This window comes from Malania oleifera, chromosome 5 (assembly GCF_029873635.1).
Source record: "Malania oleifera isolate guangnan ecotype guangnan chromosome 5, ASM2987363v1, whole genome shotgun sequence".
NCBI classification, from domain to species: Eukaryota; Viridiplantae; Streptophyta; class Magnoliopsida; order Santalales; family Ximeniaceae; genus Malania; species Malania oleifera.
This window is the reverse complement of record NC_080421.1, coordinates 88,962,648-88,987,170: the sequence shown is the minus strand read 5'-3', so window position 1 is coordinate 88,987,170 and position 24,523 is coordinate 88,962,648. Positions and strand designations below refer to the sequence as shown.

General features: G+C 36.7%; 1 protein-coding gene across 1 annotated transcript in view; it reads right to left on the bottom strand.

The window, feature by feature from the left end:
• Positions 1 to 18,858: 18,858 nt before the first annotated feature.
• The window catches only part of LOC131155201 (cleavage and polyadenylation specificity factor subunit 3-I), a 51,756-nt gene continuing 46,091 nt past the window's right edge, over positions 18,859 to 24,523 (bottom strand). The window contains exon 8 of the mRNA XM_058108158.1: positions 18,859 to 19,370. The gene's annotated coding sequence lies outside the window, so the exon portion shown is untranslated. The remainder of the gene's footprint in view (positions 19,371 to 24,523) is intronic.

Genomic DNA, 24,523 nt, shown 5'->3' with positions numbered 1-24,523 from the left:
GTGACGAGATAATTCACAATGTCGGCGAACCATGGAATGCGTGACACAGCAAAGAGACGTTCATCAAGAAAGTCATCATTCAAGGGAGGGGACACCAATACCTCGGGTAGCTGCAATTGAGAAAGATGGTCAGGTACAACGTTTTCCATGCCTTTTTTATCGCGTATGGTGATATCGAATTCCTGGAGGAGTAGAATCCACCTGATCAACCTAGGCTTGGCGTCCTTCTTTACTAATAAATATTTCAAAGCAGAGTGGTCAGTAAAAATAATGACAGGTGCACCAATGACATAAGAGCGAAATTTTTCTAAAGCAAAAACAACAGCTAGCAATTCCTTCTCAGTGGTAGTATAATTTCTCTGAGCATCATTCAAAGTTCGGCTAGCATAATAAATAACCGACGGCTTGTTATCAATTCGTTGACCTAGAACCGCACCAAGAGCGTAGTCGCTAGCATCGGTCATGATCTCAAATGGCAAGTCCCACCGAGGAGGTTGCATGATAGGCGCGATAGTCAAATGTCACTTTAGTGTTTCAAAGGCCTATTGACAATCATCAGTCCACAAAAATTCAGTTTCATTTTGCAACAAGGTACATAATGGTTTAGCAATACTACTGAAACCCTCAATAAAGCGTCTATAGAAACCGATATGACCAAGGAAGGAGCGAATATCCCAGACTGTCTTAGGGACAAGTAACTGAGAAATCAGCTCTACCTTGGCCCTATCAACTTCTATACCACGCTCAGAAACTAAATGTCCAAGTACTAAACCACTACATACCATAAATTGACATTTTCCCCAATTTAGAAGTAAATTATCTTCCTCACATCTTTTCAAAATCGCAATTAAATGTGTCAAACAGTGATCAAAAGACTTACCGAACACAGAAAAATCATCCATAAAAATTTCGCACATATCATCTAACATATCAGAGAAAATATTCATCATACAGCGTTGGAAAGTAGCCGGGGCATTGCATAGACCGAATGGCATTATGTGGAAAGCAAAGGTGCCAAAGGGACAAGTGAAGGTAGTCTTCTCTTGCTCCTTAGGTGCTACGGCAATTTGATAGTAACCACAAAATCCATCCAAGAAACAATAAAAAGAATTACCAGCTACTTTCTCTAATATCTTATCTAGGAAAGGTAACGGGAAATGATCTTTTCGGCTAGCCGAATTCAATTTACGATAATCAATGCACATTCTCCAACCCGTTACTTTCCTAGATGGGATCAATTCTCCATTAGCATTTTCAATGACAGTCAAACCAGATTTTTTTGGAACTACCTGTGTTGGGCTTACCCATTTGCTATCGGAGATTGGATAGATGATGTCAGCAGCTAATAATTTCATTACTTCATTTTTTACCACCTCTTTCATGGCTGGATTCAGCCTCCTTTGTGCATCTCGAATTGGTTTGGCATCTCCTTCGAGGAAGATGTTACGAGTGCAAATGGAAGGGTCGATACCCTTGATGTCAACGATAGTCCATCCAACTGCTCCTCGATACTCTCGAAGTACCTGCAATAATTTAGTTTCCTATTCAAGAGTAAGGTGTGAAGAAATTACCACAGGGAATGTGCCATCTACTGGACCCAAGAAAGCATATTTCAGCTCGGCAGGCAGTGGTTTCAACTCAAGTGTTGGAATTTCTTCTGGGGATGACTTCAGAATTTCTGGTAGGTCAATGGCCTCAAATGTAGGCTTACGCCAACTACTTGTATAACTCGCATCAAACATATGAGGACCACTATCTGGGATCTGCTCCTCTGATTCTAGCAATAATTCATCAATCCCTTCAAACTATGCAAAAGAGTCATTTTCAAGTGCGGCATCGACGTCGAGTACCGACAGTAGCTCTGAAGTGTCTAAGTCATCTATCACATCAATTGCATGAGTATCTGCGTCATCACACCCACTTGACATCCTATGAGCATTAAAAACATTCATTTCCAGTGTCATGTTCCCAAATGTGAGCTTTAGGACTCCGCTCCAACAGTTAATCAGGGTGTTTGAAGTAGCAAGGAATGGTCGCCCCAAAATGACAGAAGCCTGATATATGGTGGAAACAGGCTGCTGCATATCCAAAACAACGAAATCCATAGGATAGTAAAATTTGTCAACCTGAACCAAAACATCCTCAACAATACCTCGTGAAGCCTTTACAGATCTGTCTACCAACTGTAGCATCATAGTAGTTCTCTTCAATTCACCTAAACCCACCTGGTCATATAATGAAGACGGAAGCAGATTCACACTACTCCCTAGGTCAAGTAGAGCTCTCCCGATACGAGATTCACCAATCATAATAGGTATCGTGGGGGAGCCAGGATCTCTAAGTTTCTGTGGAGTCTGACTAAGAATCAACGCACTGACCTGCTTAGTTAAGAAAGCCTTTTTCTTTACGTTCAGTTTCTTTTTTACGGTGCATAGGTCTTTTAGAAATTTTGCATATGCAAGGATCTGCTATATGGCATCTAAGATTGGAATATTGATTTTTACCTGCTTGAATATCTCTTGAATCTCCGTATGATACTTGTTCTTTTGTCCAGATGTCAAACGCTGAGGGTATGGAACCACAGGTTGGTATTCCTTAACTGGCTCATCCTCTTTATTATCTGACTTTGTTAAACTTGATCTGGCCTCATCTGATTTTTCTTTTCCTTTATCTGTCTCATTTGTCACCTCAGGTGTCGGCGTGGTTGTTTGTTGATCAGTGGCCATTTCAGGACGGGGAACTTCCTTTCCACTTCACAAAGTAATAACTGCTTTTGCTGACTCAAACGTATCCCCTAAAACATTGTGCACTGACTGTTGTGGCTGTCTATATACCTGGGGATTAGGCTGAGGCTACGTAGGAAATTTTCCTTTTTCTAGGGTATTAAGCTGTGTTCTCATCTTGCTTACGGCATCTTTCAGTTCTCCATTGGTCGTAACTTGCATTTGCATGAATTGCTGGAGCATGGTTGCCACTTGCGCTACACTATCATCAGAAGCTTTCTTTACTGGAATGGGGACTAACGCTGGTTGGAATCCTGGTGGTGCGTAGCTCCGAGAAAACTATTGTGGTTGATACTGCGGTTGAGGAGCTACGACTGGATTGTATGTCGGTTGCGGAGTCGGTGCATATGATTGAGGTGCCTGTTGATATCGTGAAGATGATGGACCAGGCTGATCATTTCTCCATTGGAGGTTTGGATGATTCCGCCACCCCAGGTTGTAAGTGTTTAAGAGCGGCTGATTCTGCGTCTTGTTAACCCAATTTGCCAACGACACCTTATCAGATCTACTCTCTTACAACATAGGTAAGAATTGACAATCCTGAGGTCTGTGGTCTGAAGTCTCACAAATCGTGCAAATCTCAGCTTTCGACTTTTCAGATTCCATGACTTCCAATTTTTTAGATAACGCAGCTACAAGGGCCTGTAAGCTAGTATCCTCTTTAACCTCATATCTACCCCCGCCACTGATTGCTCGGATAGGTTAGGCAGCTATCGGCACCCATTCAGGTCGTGCATTCCACTGTTGGGCACTCTCAACGAGATAGTCTAAAAATGATAAGCCCTCGTCTGGTTCTTTACGGAAGAACATCCTATTGCACATAGACTAGACAAATTGTTTGCACACAAGGGTTAAAGCAGTAAAAAAATAGTTCACTAACCTCCATGATTCGAAACCATGGTGTGGGCATATGTTCATCAGGTCCTTGAATCTCTCCCAACATGCTTGGAATGTCTCGCCATCTTTTTGCATGAACTGACTGATCTGGTCCTGCAAGTACTGAGTTCTCTGAAGAGAAAAGAACTTATGTAAGAACTCACGCTGCATTTCAGCCCAACTAGTAATAGAGTTAGGGCGCAAAGAATTAAACCAGATTTTTGCCCTGTCTTTCAGAGAAAAGGGAAACAAACGCAATTTAATGTATTCATCAGTACCAGCCTTATTAATGAAAGTGGTGCAAACCATCTCAAAGTCTGTCAAGTGTTGGTACGGACTCTCAGAGTCCATCCCGTGAAATTAGGGAATCACAGATAACATGTCATGCTTAAGAGTGAAATTCAGTGCATCTTGTGGCAACACAATGCACGAAGGTGTAGATGTGCGTGCAGGCTGTAGAAAATCTTCAAGTGTACGTGGTGCATGTGCAGCCATAACTTCTTCAAAATAATGGCCAAATAGATTATTCAGCTCAAATTTAGAATCACCCGCAGGACTAACAGGTAAACAGTCAGACTCAATGCTATGTGTATCCCTACTGGTGCTAGGTCAAAGTTTACACAATCGATTCGAACTATCTCAAACCCAAGGCATCAAACACAATCGCCAGCAGAAATCCACTATCACGGGAACAGACAAAAATTTTTTTTTCAATATTTCAATTTTCAATTTTTTTCATTCTTTTTCTATTTAATAAAAGAAAATCAAAAAATAATTGGGAAAACGCAAAATTCGAAATTAAAATTGGCAAATCCCCGGCAACGGCACCAAAAACTTGACTCACTCGAAAAAAATGAGCAGCTCGAAAGCTATCCCAAGTATAGGAGTTCTGTCGTGTAATATTAAGCCCAAGGGTTAGACCGTCTCCTCAGGGAATGCGTTTAATCTCAGATTTAATGTTCTTTCAATCAAAATTAAATTGCACTAAACTCGGTTCAGATTCGGAGTTTTTCAGAGTTGTTCAATTTTACTTTTGATGAATTAAATGGCACGTAATTTAAAAACCCTAAAACTAACATTCACTAAATTAAAAAAAAACAAGTATGGAAATCCTAATCTACTTAAGGAAATACCTAAACATGCATTATTAAAGATGGCAACTACAAATAAGGAATTAAAACATGCAATGGAAACTCAATCAATTTCAAGCACACACTAAAAATCGGAGCTTTAACAGTTCAAGAACTTAAACCAAAATTTAGTACTTTAAACGCTTAAACAATATTGAAACAATATGAAAACGCGAACTTTAACAAGAAGGAACCTAACTAAATCGAGCTTCAACAAAAAGACTAGATTTTTGGAAAAACTTCAAAACAAGAACACTTTTTTTCTTTTCTTTTTTTTTATATTTTATAATTTTTTCTTTTTCTTTAGTATTATTTTTCAAGAAATAAAACGGAATTTAAATTGAAAGATCCATCAAAAGCCACTACTTTAAATATAATAATAACTTGAATTAAAAACAAGATAAGTAAATAAAAAGAGAATTAAACTTCAAAAAAAATTAAAACCACTTGAACAAATATTCAAATAAACTCTTCAAGAATTTAATAAATAACTAAATAAAACAAAAAACAAAACATTCAGTTGCAATTGGAATTAAACGAAAGAAAAGAAAAAAAGAGAGAAGAGAGAGAGAGAGAGAGAGAGAGAGAGAGAGAGAGAGAGAGAGAGAGAGAGAGCAGGGGCCTGTTGTGGATGGTGCCCGAGAGTTTGGCTATGCAGCAAAGATTGTCAAGGAGCAGCTGGTGGCTGGCGTATGGAAACTACTGCTGTGCTGTGAGGAGAACTGGTCTATCTCGGGTTGGAGATACACTGCTAAAGGGACTGGTCAGAGAGGAAGTGCTCGGGTGCTGTGGACGTCTCTGCTGCCTGCTGTGTTGCTGGTGTTGTAGCTGGAACAAGGAGGCTGGTGGTTCGGATGACTGCTGCTGGAGTTGACTGTGGAGCAAAGAAGTTCCGGCTGCTGTGGTTGTGCTCTGTTCTGCTGTGGCAGTTCTTTGGAACATCCAAGAGGCTGCTGATTCTGATGGTATGTCACAGGTTGCAGCAGAGGAACCCGAGGGAGGCTGTTAGTGTGGGACTTCCTGGGCTGGCCGAGTTGCAAGATTGAAAGAGGAAGTAGAGGGCTAGCAGAACAGAGGCTGAAAGAGAAGAGCAAGGAGAGGTAGAAAAAGGAGGCGAGAGAATAGATATTGAGAAGGGAGAAGAGAGGGAAGGAACAGAGAAAAGAGAAGAATAGAAAGCAAGAAAAACTAGGAAGAGAGAAGGGCCAGAAGAAATAAAAGAGCAGCGAAAGAAGAAGAAGATGAAGAAGAGAAGAGAGGAGAGCCTTCACGGGGATGCTGGCGCAGGGGGAAGAAGCAGGGGAGCTTAAATAGGAGGCATTGGGTGCCCTAGACCTGGATAGCACTGACCCGACCCGGCCATGCATGGCCAGGTCACATCAAATATTCATTCAAATATATTTTTTTATTTTCTCATTTTATTTGTTCTCTGTTCATCACAAATCTGACTCTTCTGGAGCCCGTATCTCACAAAACTTAAAACATGAAAGTTGTAGATAATCCTTTCCTCTTTCTTCAAAAATTTGAATTGTCTTGATCGGAGCTCGGACGGAAAAGTTATGTAGGAAATACGAACAGGTGTCGGTTTTGGTTCCCGGGAATTTTCCTACGACAAAAAATTACCAAAACTTCATAAATAGTGCAATAAAGTTCAAGAATGATGATTTTGGCACTTTATTAAAATATTGTATAATTTTAAACATTTAATTAAAAATATAAACTGTAAAACCCGAGTTAAGATGCCCAATTACGTAGTTTTGACGTGTAATCAGGCTTGTGGTGAAGGGTAACCAGGATCGTGGGAAAAGCAAGTTCCTGAGCAGACCAAGTAACAATAAGGCTCGGTCCAATTCCAGAAAGAGGAAGGATGTATGGTGTTTTAAGTGCAAGAAAAAGGGGCACATAAAACCGGATTGTCCATAGAGGAAGAAAGGGAATGTAGAAAATAAAGAAGGTTCATCAAAATCGACAAATGTAGTGGAAGAAGGAAACTAAAAGAGCGGTGATGTGATATGCTTTCGGTTTGATCCGGTTCAGATCGTCTCACTGATTCTAAAAATCTTAGATTTAGCATGCTTCTATCACATGATACCAAACAAAGAATGGTTCACCATTTACAAGTTGGTAAATTTTGGTTATGTTCTGATGGGAAATGATGCTTCATACAAAATTATAGGAATAGGGAATATCAGAATCAAGATGTTTGATGGTGTTGTGAGAATTTTATGTGATGTTAGGCATATACTGGAGTTAAGGAAGAATTTGATTTAATTAGAAACTTTAAACTGTAAAGGTTTTAGTTACAAGTATGTAAGTGGGATAATGAAGGTGAGTAAGGGTGTTCTGACTGTGATGAAGGGGCAAAAATTACTAGGGAATATTTATACACTATTAGGTACCACAGTTGTAGGTGGAGCTATAGCTTCAAAGTCTAAGTCGAATAGTACTGTCTTATGGCATATGCGGTTAAGTCATAAGGGTGAGCGTGGGATGATGATTACTCATAAAAGGTCTAGGTGTACTTAATGTGGCACAAGTCATATACGTTTGATAAGTTCCAATTGTAGAAAGTTGAAGTTGAAAACTAGATCGGGAGAAAGATCAAATGTCTCATGTTAGATAATGGCACTGGGTACACTGATTCGAGGTTCAAGGAGTTGTGCAAACAGCATGGCATTAGGAGACATTTCACATTATGCAAGACACCACAACAGAATGGTGTGGTGGAAAGGATGAACTAAACTATAAATGAAAAAGCACGATGCCTTAGGTTGAATGTAGAGCTCACGAAGAACTTTTGGGCAGAAGCAGTAAATATGGTGTGTTTCCTGATTAACATATCACCAAAGGCAGTACTAGATGAGAAAGTAGCAGAGGAGGTTTGGACATGCAGTGCAATTGACTAGTCTAGTTTGAGAGTATTTGGATGTATAACCTATATGCACATTTCAAGTGAGGAGAGATCGAAGCTTGAGGCAAAGTTTAAACAATGCATCTTTCTGGGGTGAAAGGGTTCAAGTTGTGGGATCTGAAGGCAAACAAGGTGGTGATCAGTATAGATATGGTTTTCAATGATAAAGTCATATTGCAGCGTACTTAGGAAGAAGAAAAGAAATAGGTGCCAAAAAACTGCAACAGCAATGAGTATGTGGTGCAGGTGAAGTTTGAGGCTCAAAGTGGAGATGGCAATGTGTAGAACATAGGGAGTTCTAGCTTAGAAGACCAGCAGCAATGCAATATAGCTATAGACAAGCCCAGACGCACTGTCAGGCCACCACCCAAGTACGAATTTGATGATCTAGTTTCTTATGCACTCATTACTAGTAACGGTGATCCTACTACTTTTCAAGAGGTGGTGCATAGCCAACAGAAAAGTATATGAATGGGTGCTATGGTGGAAGAGATGGATTCTTTGCATAAGAACCAGATGTGGGAGTTTGTGGAGCTTTCAAAGGGGAAGAGAGCGATAGGTTGGGTGTATAGGAAGAAAGAAGCGGTATCATAAAAAGAAGGAGAAAAGTTCAAGACTCAGTTTGTAGCAAAGGGTTACTCATAGAGGAAAGGAGTTGATTATGATGAAATCTTCTTCCCTGCGGTCAGACACACTTCCATTAGGGTAGTGTTGGGATTGATGGCACATTTTGACATGCATTTAGAGCAGATGGACGTAAAAATAGCATTTTTCCATAACGATTTTGAGGAGCTGATTTACATGATACACCCAGAAGGGTTTAGTCAGCCTAGACAAGAGCACTTGGTCTGTAAATTGAAGAAATCATTATACGAGCTGAAGTAGTCTTTGAGGCAGTGGTACAAATGATTTGATTCCTATATGATCTGAATTGGCTACAGGAGGTGTGAGTATAATTTTTGCATGTATATGAAGAGTATGGATGATGGTTCACTGATTTTTTTGTTTCTTTATGTGGATAACATGTTGATTTTTGCAAGGAGTTTGAATGAGGTCAACAATCTGAAAACCTTGTTGAATAAAGAGTATGACATGAAAGATTTGGGTGCGGCCAATAAAATTCTCGGGATGGAGATTCGCAGGGATAGAGCTACTAGGAGATTGTGGTTATCTCCGCAGAACTATGTTGAGAAGGTGTTTGAGAGGTTCAACATGGACAATGCAGAATTGGTGAGTACACCGTTGGTGAATTATTTTAGGTTGTCTACCGCCCAGTACCCAAAGATAGACGATGACGTTCGCAACATGTCAAATGTCCTATATGCTAGTGCAGTGGGGTGCTTGATGTATGCTATAGTTTGTACAAGATCGGACCTGACACAAGCTATCAATGTGGTGAGAAAGTTCTTTTCGAATCTGGATCAATAACATTGGGATGCGGTCAAGTGGATTTTCAAATACTTAAGGGGTATTGCAGATTATGTCATTATGTTTAGCAAACAATAGGATGGTCCTTCAGTGGTATGTTATGTGGATGTAGAATATGCAGGGGACTTGGATGATAGGAGGTCTACCATAGGGTACGTATTCACCCTTATGGGAGGACCTATATGTTGGAGGTCCGTGGTGCAGTCATTTGTTGCACTATCTACTACTGAATCGGAGTACATGGTAGTGGCTGAGGCTGCCAAGGAAGTGTTGTGGCTTACAAGATTGGTTAATATTTGTCGAGGTGGATATTGTTGGAGTATGTGACTCATATTGAGTTGAACACATGCACAGGGAAAGCATGGTGAAGAAAAACAAGAAGCCAAACTGTAGGAGGAAAAAATTGATGGTTACATCGACGGTTTAGCCTCACGAATAAATCATCAACAGTTTTCTGTAACCTTCGATGGTCTTGTTCGGCACTAATTTCAAATTTTGAATTGGGAAGATCAATAGGGTGGGGATTTGGAGGCAAAACCTTTGGGGATTGCTACAAGGGTGTTTTAGGAACTTTCTAAGTCCTTTGTACATGTAGCGTTAACATATAAATAATATTGTAACCCTGGTTTGATGATTAATAGTGAAATTCAGCTGCTTGCTCTCGTGGATTGCTTAACCACGTTAATTCTCGTATCTCTCTTTATTTGCTTTCTTTTATTATCTTCGTGTGATTGTGTTTCCGTATTATTCATTGTTGGTTGCTACATTACTTGATCCAGAATGGTTTGTTTTTCCGCTGCACATTATTTTGCACGACATTGAGAGACAACTAAAGCCTAGCAGACATAATCTTCATGTTGGTGTTGTAGAAAATGAAGATAGGCTTGGATCACTTAAAGTCAATTACAACCCCTTTGGTAGGATTTGGAAGACACGTGGTCTAGCCATTAGGGACCATCACTCTACTATGATGATGGGGACTCAACCACGGTAAGTTATCCTAATGACTAATTTCTTGGTGGTAGACCACCCATTAGTCTACAATGTGATCATTAGATGGATTTGACAAATTTCAATACAATTTTATATTACATCTTATCTAAATCTAATACAACTTCAAGTCTAAGGTTTCTCCAAACATGGGTTAGCGTTAGTTGTGTTGATTCGTTGTCCCATATGCCTACAAAAAGAAATTTTGGATAAACCAAAAATAAATAACCAATTAAATTAGCATATAGAAAACAACCGAAAGAAGGTGCACCTCATATGCAAACTTTCAAGACCTAAGATCTAATAAAGTTGAGGCTCAAAGATAATTTTTAATGTCTAGAAATAGGGAAAGATAAAAAATAAAATGTGGAGATGCTTATAAAGAACAACTCTGTTAAAATAAGGAATGTAACTAAACCAAACCATAGTGAAGTGTAAAATTTAACAGTTTATTCATAATTAAAACAAATAAATAATCAAATGTTTGACAATCGAATTTTTTCGTTCAAAACATGTACTTCCCCTGAAAATTCAAGGCAAGAATGGCCAGCTCTATACATATAGAATGACAAAATCACAATGCAATAAATGAAGATGAGAGTTGCTTCTTGAGTAATAAACCAATAATAAGTGTCAATAAAAAAGGAAATGTCATAAGGTGCTAAGGTAGCTACAATATAAATATAAAACAAATAAATAAGAAAAAAGAAGAAGAAAGTAAATAATAATAACAACTACTACCAAATACAACACAACAACAAGCCTTTAGTCCCATTAGGTGGGGTTAGCTACATTAATCGTTTTCTGCCAATTCACTTGATCAAGAGCATTTTCTTTTATTAGATTGAGGGCTATTAAATCTGTAAGAATCCAACCCATGAATTTTGAATTTAAATAAATAAGAGAAGGGGAAGGAATTTAAAAAGGGGAAATCAACAGGGCTCGTCGACGAGGCTCCTTTTCTCATTGACGAAGTCCCTTCTACAGTTCGGCGATGAAATTTAGAGGTTCGTCAATGAGTGAATGCCGAGAGATTTTGGGAATTCTGAAATCTAAGGCTCGTCGACGAGGCAACTCTGTCGTCGACGAACTCCCTTCTTATGCTCGTCGATGAGGACGTCATCTCGTCGACAAGGTTGACCGAGTCAAGGGGTCTATAAAGATCATTTCTCATTGCTTCATTGCTAAGAAACCAAAACTCTCTCTCTCTCTCTCTCTCTCTCTCTCTCTCTCTCTCTCTCTCTCTCTCTCTCTCTCTCTCTCTAAGATTCGGGCTATCTGTTACCCGAATCGACGATCCGACGTTACTACGTGGATCAAGGGAGGAATCTCTACAGTTATAGCGTATCAGATCTTCGTTTTGAGGATTCTCGAGTTTTGTCCTGAAATCAAGGTAAGGGTTCGATTTCATTTTTGGTTTGGTATATATGTAGTAGATAGGATTATATTGAAGTTGGGTTCTTTGATTCTTAGGTTTTAGGAACTCGGTTCGCTATTTTGGAGTTGTTTAGTTCGTGTGTTGGTTTTTGGGGAAAGGTAAGGGGTTTCTGTTTATATCAGTTATTTTCGTAACCTGAATCAGTAAAACTATGTTTTACAATTATATGAATGTTTTGGCTATTTATTTGGGAAAATCTATCGGGTGAAATTACGGGATTTTCGGGTTACAGTTTTTGGGAAAATTGGGGGTTTCGTGTATCATCTCCATTCCTATTGGAAAATCGTATATTTGTATAAATTGTAATATAGAGATGATTGTACCTTTGATTATGTTAAACTGTATTTTCAAATTATCTATTATGAGATTATTTGTTTATCCAAATAAGTGTGGAATGAGATGATGAATTGAATGATGTGTTTTGTGGAAAAGCGTGTCGATTAACTACCGTAGGCTATGAGTTATTGAAATGAGATAAAGGAACGTGAGTTCCAAAATGTTCCAAGTTTTGTGAAAATGCTGAGTTGGGATAATATCGTAGAGGATATATCAAAGCGGGTTGAATTAAAACGTCGCAGGCTAAGATATTGAACCTATTCAGAATAATACCGTGGACTCAGATGTCCGGCTTTTGCTAAATAGTGTGCAATACCACTAGACATGCCAGTTTATACCGAAGGGTGTGAGAACACCATATCTACACTGGTTCAACGCTGCGGGGGCTTATGCTATGCTAGTTTACCAGAGGCACTGGCTTTTGCCGAAGGGTGTGAAATACCACCAGACAGGCTGGCTTAGGTCGAAGAGTGTGACGACACTAGATCATATTGCTTTGTATCGTATGTATACTAGAACTGTATTGTGAAAATATTGAAATTATAAAATGTTATGTTTTACTGTTGAAATAACACTCATGTATCCACACACTGATATAACTTGTTTCTCCCTTACTGAAAGGTGTCTCACCCCTATCATACAAATATTTTTTAGGTCTTTCGAGTAGCCGACACTAGCGTCCTAGTGTTTCAGGAGCGTGGTTGTTGGTTAGCTTTGTAGAAGTACTTGGGTAGGTACTAATCTTTGGCCGGGTTGTCATTTTGGGTTATGTAGACACCCGGGGTATGTTATGTATTTTGGGAATTAGACTATATTTTTTATAGACTCTGGTATGGTATGATGGTATGAAATGAATGTAAGAGGTTGTATAATTCCGTTACGTATGTAATGTATGTGATGGTGTATAGGGTATACGTGAACCCTATGGGGTCGAACCCTTATATTGTGTAGTATCACGAATGGTTGTATGATACAAGGACATGTTAGGTTACTAAATCACACCTTGGGGCCCATTTTCGAGTTCAGGGCGTGACAAAATCCTTCCTCACTAACTCATTTCAAGTTATTTTAGGCCTATCCCTACACTTTTCATGTCAAACATAATAACTAACTTCTCCTCACAGGTATTCCTACTAGGCTCGCATTTCAAATGCCCAAACCATCTATCTAAGTCACTCCTCCTTTATCTTGTATTCAATCGGTGTTATGTCTAAATTATTGTGTATATGCTCATTTGTTTACTATATCTTTTAATGTTATACCACTCATCCACCTTAACATTTGCATTTCAAAAACTTTTTACTTTTTACATATGTCGGTTTTTAGTTACCTAACATTCTAAACCATAAAGCATAGTCGGCCTTATAACCTTCTCATAAAACTTTCCTTTTAATTTTAAGGGTATTCTACAATCAGATAATACACTTGACGCACTCCTCAATTTTCCCCAACCTATTTTAATGTTATGTACCACGTCTTCTTTAATTTCACCTTCCACTTGGATAATAGACCCAAGACATTTAAATTTATTAGTGCTATTAATATCTTGATTATCAAGTCTAATCTTCTCTCCACTACTACTCATTACATTACTAAAATTACATCTAATTTATTTTGTCTTATTCCTACTTATCCTAAATCCTTTAAAATTTATTGTGACTCTCTAGAGGTCTAGCTTAGATTCCACTTCACTCATACTATCATCAATCAATATGATATCATTTGCAAATAACATATGCCAAGAGATCTCATTTGAATATTCCGAGTAAGTTCATCAATCACTAAATTAAAAGATAAGGGTTCAAAGTAGATCCTTGATGCACACCTATTGTAATTGGAAAATATACATTCCCCTTCTACAATCCGAACAATAGTTACTACTTTATCATACATATCCTTAATGACCTCAGTATATGTATTGCAAACCCTCTTTTTTTCTAAAACCCATAAAAGAACTTACCTAGCTACTCTATCATAAATTTTCTCTAGGTCATAAAAACCATATGCAAGTCCCTTTTCTTTCCCTTCAACTTTTTCATTAAACTTTTTAAAAGACAAATAGCTTCTCTTGTTGATCTGTCAAGCATAAAACCAAATTATTTTTCTAAAATTCTCATTTCTAGTCTTATTCAATGTTTAATTTTTCTTTCTTATAATTTCATCATATATTTAATAATCTTAATTCGATTATAGTTATTACAATTTTAAATATTGCCTTTGTTTTTGTATAAAGGTACTAACATACTTTTCCTCCATTCTTACGGAATTTTCTTGGTTTTTATAATAGTGTTGAATAGACTAATTAACTAAATATTTCCTTTATCCCCTAAACATTTCCAAACTTCAATTGGTATTTTAGCTGGTCCTATAGATTTCCCAATGTCATCTTGACTCCAAGAGTTCTATTTTTGTGAAAAAAAAAAATCTTTTATTTTTAGTCTTCTCCTCATTTGTCACTTCCAAGCTCAATATTTCATTTTGATTTTCATTAAACAACTTATCAAAGTATCTTCGTCACCTCTCTTTTATGTCTTCTTTTCTAATTAAGACATTATCATTCTTATCCTTTATACATTTTACTTCAACTAATACTTTGCATTTTGTTTTGCTTTTTTTTTTTTTTTTCTCTTTATATTTTCCAAGATTTTCTATAATTTTGAAATTTTGTTATATTTTATACCAAATTCTTTGTCATAATGACTTCTTAGACTTCTTGATCTCACCACCAACTTTCTTTACTACCCAAGTATCTTCTTTTGGACTCACCTAAAATCTCTTTTACTATCCTTATAATAGAAGTAGTCATTTTATTCCAAACAATATTTGCACCAACCTTATCCCTTATAGCCTAATCACACTCTTTAATCATTTTATCTTTAAATTTTACTATATTATCTCCATTCATGTTCCACCATATAATCCTTTTGTGTTGATTTATGTTACTCTTTTTCTTTTATTTTTTAATATGTATGTCAAATACTAGAACTCTATGTTGTGTAGCAAAACTTTCACCTGGGAAAACTGTTGTGGAAATTTAATTGCACAATGGAATATTGGATCAAACAAATGCAGCACGTAGATTATATGAAAGCAATAACAAAAGACGCAAAGGAATTATATGGTTCGACAATATCTATATCCACGGGAGCAATCGACAATCTTTCTTACTATCTTGTGTCAAAGACATGAACTCTATTACAAAAACATCATAATCAACGTATATATAAAGTTCCTGGAGGTTTTCCCTACAAACCCCAACCAACTTAACATCCCTATTCAAAATTTGAAAAATCTACGCTAGATTCCCAAGCCAATTCATTGACGGCTACAGTGAAACTGTCAACGATTTTCCCCTACTACCATCAGCATCTTGATTTTTCACCATGTTTTCTCTTTGTACACGCATTCCACTCAGTATATAAGTCACATATAAGAACAGTAACTTCACAATCTTTACAAGATAGACAATCCCCGTTCCCAGTTAAGAAGAAACATATTTGGCTTTTATTATGCCCATTCTTGAAAGTTAATTAAGAAAGCTTCCCTTTTTATAAAGCAGGTATTGAATATAACTTAATCATAAGACATGGAAAAATATAATTGTATCACCGGCCTCATTTTTATCTCCATCCATGGCCTCCATGTATCATCCCATAACTTATATTATCCTTTCCAATGTGTCCATTTAAATGAGCTCCTATGGATGTCATTTCAAACGTTGATATCCCTTATAAAATACTATCTATATCTTCTCAAAGATTGTATTTTAAGATTTTCTACTAAGCCTATTTGGGAAGCATACGTACTATTGATGTTCACTATTTTCAAACCTAGAATTACCTTGATTTTAACGATCATATCCCCTATTCTTTTAACATCTATTGCATTATCTTTTATGCCTTTATCTACAATAATTTCCACGTTTTTTATATTTCACTTTTTCAATGTACCAAAGTTTAAATCTTAATTCTTTAATTTCTCTTTCTCTTCTACTCATTTCATCTCTTAAAGGCATATTAAGTTAATTTTCCTTCTAAAAATTATTTCCACTATTTCCATACTTTTACCCATAAGAGTCCCTATATTCTAAGTTGTTAATCTAAACTAAGTCTCTTGTACTAACTTCTTAGCCACCTCCCTTTTATACTGACACAATCTATTCCCTTGACCTGGGTGAATTTGGAAAGAATAAAATCTGACAAAGTTTTACACCAGTCATCAACTACCTAACACAACCCTACTTCCTTATTCGAGCTTGGGACCGACTGTGTGTACAAAGATAATTTGTGTCACACAAATGAAGTACATGTTTGAGGCTTTTTTTTTTATGCAAATTTATTCACGTAGATAATTTTTTAAATCACACCCTACAACTAGTAGAACCACACAAACAACACAATGCATTTAAAAAAAAATCTAAAGCATACAATTTTGGGTGTGAATCTGAGTTAGATTAAAAAAAAAGTGCAATAGTACTTTTTGAAAAAATTTGTATACTGCAAGATTTGCAAATAGAAAACATAAAAATGCATATATTAAGCCTACAAATCATAAACACAAAATCTCCATTGCTAACTTTTAAAAAAAAATAATAGTAATAAGAAAAGAAATAACAAGAGAGGAGAACCATGTGTTTTGCACCGGATCTTTTGCTCAGGAGGTATGGAAAAAAGCAGCAGTGGTATTGGGTGTTAGTTGTATGGCAACGAGTACTTGGAAAGGCAGAGTTAATGTCTGATTTAGTTGTACAAAACGGGCCTCACAGTTAGGCATTTTGGTAGGTCTTATACCTAGTCTCACCATCTAGAGACTCTGGACTCGTCGATGTAGAGATAGGATGGAATCAATTCATGATTCGGTGAGAACTGTGTGGCTGGATATTAAATATTGACTAAAATCCATTTCAGACAAGTTAAATAAATGTGCACCTGCTTCTTGCACGGATATTGCAGTCCTTCGTGCTTTGGATATTCAAGTAATAAATGTGGGGGTTTGTCTTCCTCGTGTAGTCAGATGGTGTAAACCTGGGATTGGTTGGGTTAAATTGAATGTGGATGGGAGCTGTAGAGGTAACCCAGGGAATTGTGATGGTGGAAGCGTGATAAGAGATGAAAAAGGTTTATTTAAAGCAGTTTTTTCCTCATTATTAGTTTATGGAACAAATAACATGGTTGAATTGAAGGTGATTATTTTAGGGATTAATCTGTGCAAAGATCTCGGATTTGATCAAGTGGAGATTGCATGTGACTCTGCTTTGTTGGTTCAGTGGATAAATTCTGGAAAGTGCTTGGTTTGGAACTTAAGGGATTTGTGGGAAGAACTTATGCTAGCATTAAGAGGCATACAGTTCAAAGTGAAACATGTTTACAGGGAAGCGAATAAAAGTTCAGATTTCTTTGCCAAACAAGGTGAATCTAGTATTTCTCGATCATATAGTTGCCAAGATGATCTTCCTCAGCAAGTTAGGAAAATGATTCTATTGGACTTGTTATATTTTTCTTCTTTGCGCTCATGATGTTGTGTTATTACACTTTTAGTGGTTTAGTTTCTTAGATTTTTTGGTTGATGATGTTTGATTTTTTGGTTTGGTTTATGTTGGTTAAGTTAGTTTTAGGGTCTTGGAATTTGCTTTTGTTGTCTCAAAGTGTCAAAATTGTAACCACGGTTTTCCTTCGCCATAAGTGAGGGGTTTTCTAATAAAGTTTAGAAGGTGCCGCCCTCTTTTACAAAAATAAAAAAAAACAAAAAAAAAAAAAAATAGTTCTTACCGGTAACTGAAATTAAAAGGTAATAACAACCGATTGAAAATATTACAATAAGAACCCATTAGAATAATAATAAATACATAAATGGGGGAAAAAGAGATATAAGATTCAAAATGATTGGTTATTTTTCTTTGCTTTTGAGCTTAGGGCTTCCATTAGAACCGAAAAGTAAGGACTAAAAAAGACAATACTAGGAAAATAGAAACCCCATTTATCATCTCAATGAGGCTTTAGGAAGCAAAGCATCAGATTCATGCGTATTGGCATGAGATTTATATAAAGCAGCAGTGGTAGTTGTTTTGTTAGTCAAGTAAATGACCAGCAACCCATGAAATCAGCACAGAGGCTTCATTTTGTTCAAGGTCATACCAGATGTTAAACCTTCCCAAATTTATACACCTAATTGATTATGCATGCTTATTACACGCTTTCAGATTCTCTTATAGCCCTCTCTTTGCAGGAAAAACCAAATTTCAAGAAGGCAACCTCTCTCTCTCTCTCTCTCTCTCTCTCTCTCTCTCTCTCTCTCTCTCTCTCTCTCTCTCTCTCTCTATATATATATATATATATCATACAAATACGCATGCCCATTAGTAAGAGAACAAATTATATACGTTTTAGAATTGTAGAGATCTATAAGATTCATATACGTAATTAAAGGGTGATGTATCTCAAAGCCAATGTCTAGAACTGGATAAAATAATGAGGAAGATCATGCCACTTAGAATTTGATCTACATTGAAAAAATAGTTGAAATTGATTTCTACCTACAACAGAGCTTAAGAGAAGTATTACACGAATACATGATTACAAGGAAAATTTTACATCCATGCAACACAAGTAAAAAGAAATTGAATTAAAACAATTTAATAGTAACACATACTAAATTTTATAAAATGAATGGAGAAGTCTAGGATCATTTATTGAAAATTCAATTAAAACTATGTAAGATGGAGATGGACTGCCATTTCAATTTCCTGGGTGATGGAAAGCAAAAATTTTGACAATTTTGTGGAAATTAAGACCATGATTGCATTTTGAAGTCCATATCCATGTCATTGCAATATTTGCACAATGAAAATTTTTCATATTCCTTGTTCTAATAGTATTGAGATTGTGTGTTCACCGTATTATACCATTAACCGACCTCCCTTCCAACGTATTCTATACCAAATATATTAACAAACAAAAAAGCTAACCAGATTTAATTTTTTTTCTATATGTATAAAATAATCATCTTCGATGAATTGTACAATACAAATCAACAAGAGGGGAGTTAATAATCAGTAACACTGAGCAAATGATGTGCTATCTGTACCACAAAGATCATTAAGTGGCAAAGAATGCAACAAAGTATAAATCTAAAACTTCATTTGGCACCAAATGCAATGGTGTGCAAAATAAATCTGCAATACTGTTGCACAAGATTTAGAAATGATCCGAAGAAATGTGGCCGCAAGTTAGAACTCGCCCAGTTAATATTTGAGTCTTGTGATCATTATTCACATTACTCTGGTTTGTCAATCTTGTGGTTATATTGAGCAGGTGATGTGTGGCATGTTCCCCTCATAGATTACTCCTTGGTTGCATTTAAATTGAGAATAGGCCTGCGACTTAACGCAAATGAAAGCTCCATCTATATAGGTCCATGACCAGCAGCATCCTTGATGAATCCCTTGGCCTTCGAGCTCTTATAATTGAGCCATTTTTTTCCTAATATGCATAATCCATGACAATATGAAATTCTAATAGCAAAACTAATATGGAACAAGGCAAGCAATAAAGAAAACACAGGAACTGTGTTTTACCCAGAAAGGGCAGTCAGTGTATCGTTTAGCCTAAACTCAACACTCATATCTCAATTTAGTAGTCTAAACATGGTTGTTTAGCATCTTCAAACTGTTCAATTTGACAGAACCATATTATGTTAAATAGATCCTTTTAGTGCAAAAGACACTGCATGCCATTGAATATTCAAATAACCCCTTTTACCATCAGAAAGCAAGAGAAAAATAATAAGTTAAAACATTCTTTACGAAAAAAAAAAATTATCAAATTGGTTGTAAAATGCTTCCATGGTGTTGAAAATTATGAAATTAGAGCAATTCCTTGTGTCATATTTCTACACACCTCAAGAGTTAAGATTCCATGTACAACAATTAATTTAGAAATCACAAAGCAAAACAAAGGTAGTACCTATCAATCTTCAACTATGGCAAGAATAACACATATTAGAGTGTCCTACAGCAACAATAGCAGCACAGTAGAAGATGCATTAAACTCACACTCATAGAATCCAACTAAACATCAATTTACATAACAAATAAAGAAGCTATCTCAATTTCATTGGCAAAACTACCTAAAAATGCTTCACCTAATTATTATTAATTAAACTTTAATTCAAAGACAATGATAACACAACCTGTAGGAGAAATTATCCATACAAGCGAAGAGAGATCCTCACAAAATCTAAACTCTTAGTATTGGGAAATTTTCCTAGCTTGAACATTCATTTGGCAACTTTACTTTAGGGACTAAATCTCCATAAAAGAAGCACATAAAAGTCCATCAAGGAAAAACACCAACCAGTAAAATTGCTTGAACAAGCATCATCTTTTGGTGTCCTCTTAAGGCATGAATTTAAATGGGTTAATATTTTACAGCTAAAGCAACTTGCTAAAAAAAATACTTCCACTCGTGAAAGTTATTTATTATAGCAATAATAAAAATTTATTTCATTATAGCCCAACCCAATACCAGAAATAGGAACAAAAAAGAAATGCTAGTATTAAAAAGTTTCGCATCCACAACAAGAAGGTGAGCATTTAGAAATATGAATTTGGAACCAAAAGCTTGTGCAACCAATTTCTTTGGGGATAAAAAGTCAGCTAACACCAACAATTTCAAAGAATTTAAGAAAAACGAAAACAAAGAAATAACGATAAAATAGAAATAATCACATTGCATGTCATCTGTATGCTACACTTTTTGAGCTTTTAACAATAGTTTTGCACAAGCTTTGAATCAGATCCATGTAATCAAACCTATGACTGGGAGTAGCTGCACCCAGGTTTTAGTTTGTATGCATGAATTAATAAGCTTTTTTTATTTTAAGCTCGTATACATGAAATCCAGATCTTGTACAGGAACCATGTTGGTTAATGGTCAGATAGATAAAATCCATTTTCTATTTATTAATTTTGATTTCCAAGCGCTTCAAATTGTTTTAAGGTTGAAGGGGGGAGCATGGGTGTTAGAATTATGTTGACTACTACAAAGAGAACACTCATTTCAGTTGTGGATCACAAATAACAAATCTCACCCAAAATCTTTTTGAGGGTGTTCCTAGGACCTGAAAATAAATAAATAAATAAATAAACACACAATAGTATTTAGAACCAGCATAATAGAAACACTTTAATTAATTCCATTTTCACTTCAAACAAAAATGAGTAGCAGATGGCAAAAAGCCGATCAAAACTCAATGCATTTATCATAGTAATTCATCTAATTTTCCAATGTATAAAAAAGAAAATCTAGGTAACTTCCCAATAGGAATGAGAAGTATAGCAGAAGATGCTTGAAGTGAACACATGAATCTATGGAACAATAAGTTTCTTTTTTGGATAAGAAAAAAATTATTAAATAACAAACAAGGTAAAATAATAGGAGGACAAATGTCCTTTGAAAAGCAAAGAGAAACAACCAAAAAAGTTACAACAGAGCTCCCTTCCAATCCCTTTGAAGGTTGATCAATGACAAACCCCAAAGAATCCGAATAGATGGGCCAAAAAGACGCAAGAACACAACTCGATCCCATAACAACTAAGAGGACTTTAGCGATCCTCGAAGGTTCCCAAATTTCTATCAATCCAAAGGCTGAGAGGTTTAGAAGTGGGGAGAGAGGAAGTGGCAGTTTCTCAGCTTCAGTTGCTGATAACACCATTTTCTTATGAGATGATCATAGCCCTTCTTTTAGGAGATCATGGGTATTCTCCAAGTTTTTGAGAGGATGACTGGGCTTAAATTTAATATGGAGTAGAGTGGTTTAGCAACTATTAATGTGCCCACTGAGCATGCTAGTGAGTGGGCTTTTGGGGTGGGGTGTGGTTTACTAGGTTGGCCTTTGACCGTACTTAGGGGTTCCTTTGGGAGGTAATACTAGATCTATGGATTTTTGGAATCCAGTAGTAGAAAGGGTGGCGAAGCGATTAGATGGTTGGAAGGGGGCTCTTTTCTCTCTTGAGGGAAGAATCACTTTTATTCAAGCTTGTCTATCCAGTATTCCGTTGTGTTACTAGTATGTTTTTAGGATTTCAGTGGGGATTGCTATCAAGCTTGATTCCTTGAGAGAATTATGAGATTTTTCTCATGGTCTAGTGTGGGGGGTCCGAAGGTCTAAGAAAGGAAGGGGAATTGAGTCTTGGCTAGTTGGTGTCTAAAAGCACTGCTATTTTAGCTAAACGATTATGGTGCTTTCCTCTAGAAGATTCTTCTCTTTGGCATAGGGTTACAAGAAGCAAGTTTGGGTCAAGTGAGAATGATTGGGATACCAATGCTTGTTTTTAAGAAGTTCTTTAAAGAGTCCGTGGAGGTCTAATTCTCAGATTTATCCCTTATTCACTACTCACATTAAATTGGGGGTGAGGAGGGGTTATGGTCAGGGAATGATGTACTATCCACATCTTTCCCTTGTCTCTTCCGATTGAGCTCACAATAGAATAGCAGTGTCATTTCTTTCTTTGTAGGTGACTTGAGTAGTCCTTTGGTTTCTTGAAATCTCCATTTCAGGAATCTCTAATGACATTGAATTGGTGGAGTTGTCATCCAAGTTTTCCTTATTGAATAATTCTACTCTTTCTTCGAGGAGGGGTGTTCATTCTTGGTCTTTTGGATCATTCAATGGCTTATTCCTATAAATGATTCTTTGAATTATTCACCCATTCCAATTCTTTATCTCCTCTCTATTCTATTATTTGAAAGGCCAAACCACCCCCCAAATTAGGAACTTATTTGGTTCATTGTGCTTAATAAAATCAATATCTATAACTTGCTCTAGATAAGCACGCCATTGAAGCATGTTTCTCAAGACGTTTGTGTTCTCTGTTATAAAAACTCCAAGATAGCTTCTCCTTTTATTTGGCATTGCAAATTTTTTTGGAAGATTTAAAATAAAATTTTTGGTGTTTTGGGTGAGAATTGGGTTTTTCCTATTTCAGTGGAGGACCTGTTAGCTACTTCTTTTGTAGGTTTTGGAAGGAGGAAGGATAGGGTAGCATTGTGGAAATATGGTATCTTCACAGTTTTGTAGGGGTTACCATTCAAGCATAATGCACAGATCTTTTCTGGGAAAAGTTAAATTGGCTACTAGATTTGGGAAAAGATTCATTATATGGCTCTTTTGTGGTGTGTCAATTATGAATTTTTTTAAGGGAGCTAGATTTCCCAATTTATAAAGATTGGAGGAATATTTTGGCTTGATGTTCATTTTTTCTTTGTTGTTTTTAGTATGATCTTTGATGGTGCACCCTCAAAGAAGTATCTTCATGTATTCTTCTCTGGCTTGAGTAACGTGGTCTTCGTAGGCACCACAAAATTCTTCAATGATAGTGGAGATGAAGACATCAAGGTCTGGTACCTACGATATCTCCAACTACCTGTAATCTCAAAGGTTAATCCACCAGATTCTTAATCTTCCAATGAACTTGGAAACAACATTTTCAGTCCTTTTAGTGGTCCTTCAGTGGTCCATTCGTTCTTGAAGAAATGCTCAAAGTCTTTATGAAAGAATTTAGAGTTCTTTGTCAGTCTCACTTCAAAAAGGATGAAAATATCAACCCAACTAAAGCCAATCACAAGGGGATGAATCTAGAGCACTATTCTTTGGCCCCGAATGAGTTTACTAAAGAAGAAGGGTTCATTGAACCAACAAAGTCGCAGTGGGCTTGTGAAACCTTTTATGTCAATAAAAAGGGTGAACAACCTTGAGGAAAGCTTAGGCTCATCATCAACTACCAACCCCTCAACCATTTTCTTTCTGATGATAAGTTCCCATTGCCAAATAAGACTAGCCTATTTTCACAATTATTGGAGGCCCAAATTTTTTCAAACTTTGACTTGAAAGTGGGCTTTTTGGCAATTAGGTGTCCATCTAGATCACAAACCCAAGATGGCATCTACATACCCAATTTCCACTACCAGTGGATTGTTATGTCATTTGGGCTCAAAGCCCCATCCATATTTCAAAAGGCAATGATCAAGATCTTCCAGCCCATACTTCATCATGTCCCGATCTATATTGATGATATCCTTCTATTTTCAAAGGATATAACATCACATGCTAAGCTTCTGAATCAGTTCACAGACATTGTAGAGCACTATGGAATTATGTTGTCAGAAAGGAAAATGATTATTGGTGTTCAAGACAGTTGATTTTCTTGGGATGAAGATTAGTCAAGGGAAATATGAGCTACAACCACATATTGCCATACAACTCAACACCTTTCTAGATAGCCAGATGATGACAAAGCAATTGCAGCAGTTCCTTGGTATTGTCAATTATATGGAAGACTTTGTCCCAAAGGTGGCAGCTTACACAGCACCACCCCACCAGCTTTTAAAAAACAAAGATGTGCCCCCTTGGGAAGCTAAACACACAAAGGCAGTAAGATCACTCAAAGAAATGGCCACAAAATGGCCACTACTCTAGATTCCTGGCAAAAGAAAAAAGAATCTTGCAAACCGATACTAGTGATTTCTATTGGGGAGCAACTTCAATTGAGAAATCAGAAGACGGGACTAGACACATTTGTGGAAACAAAAGTAAAGCATTCAAAGAATCAAAATCGCACTATCACTCCACTTTC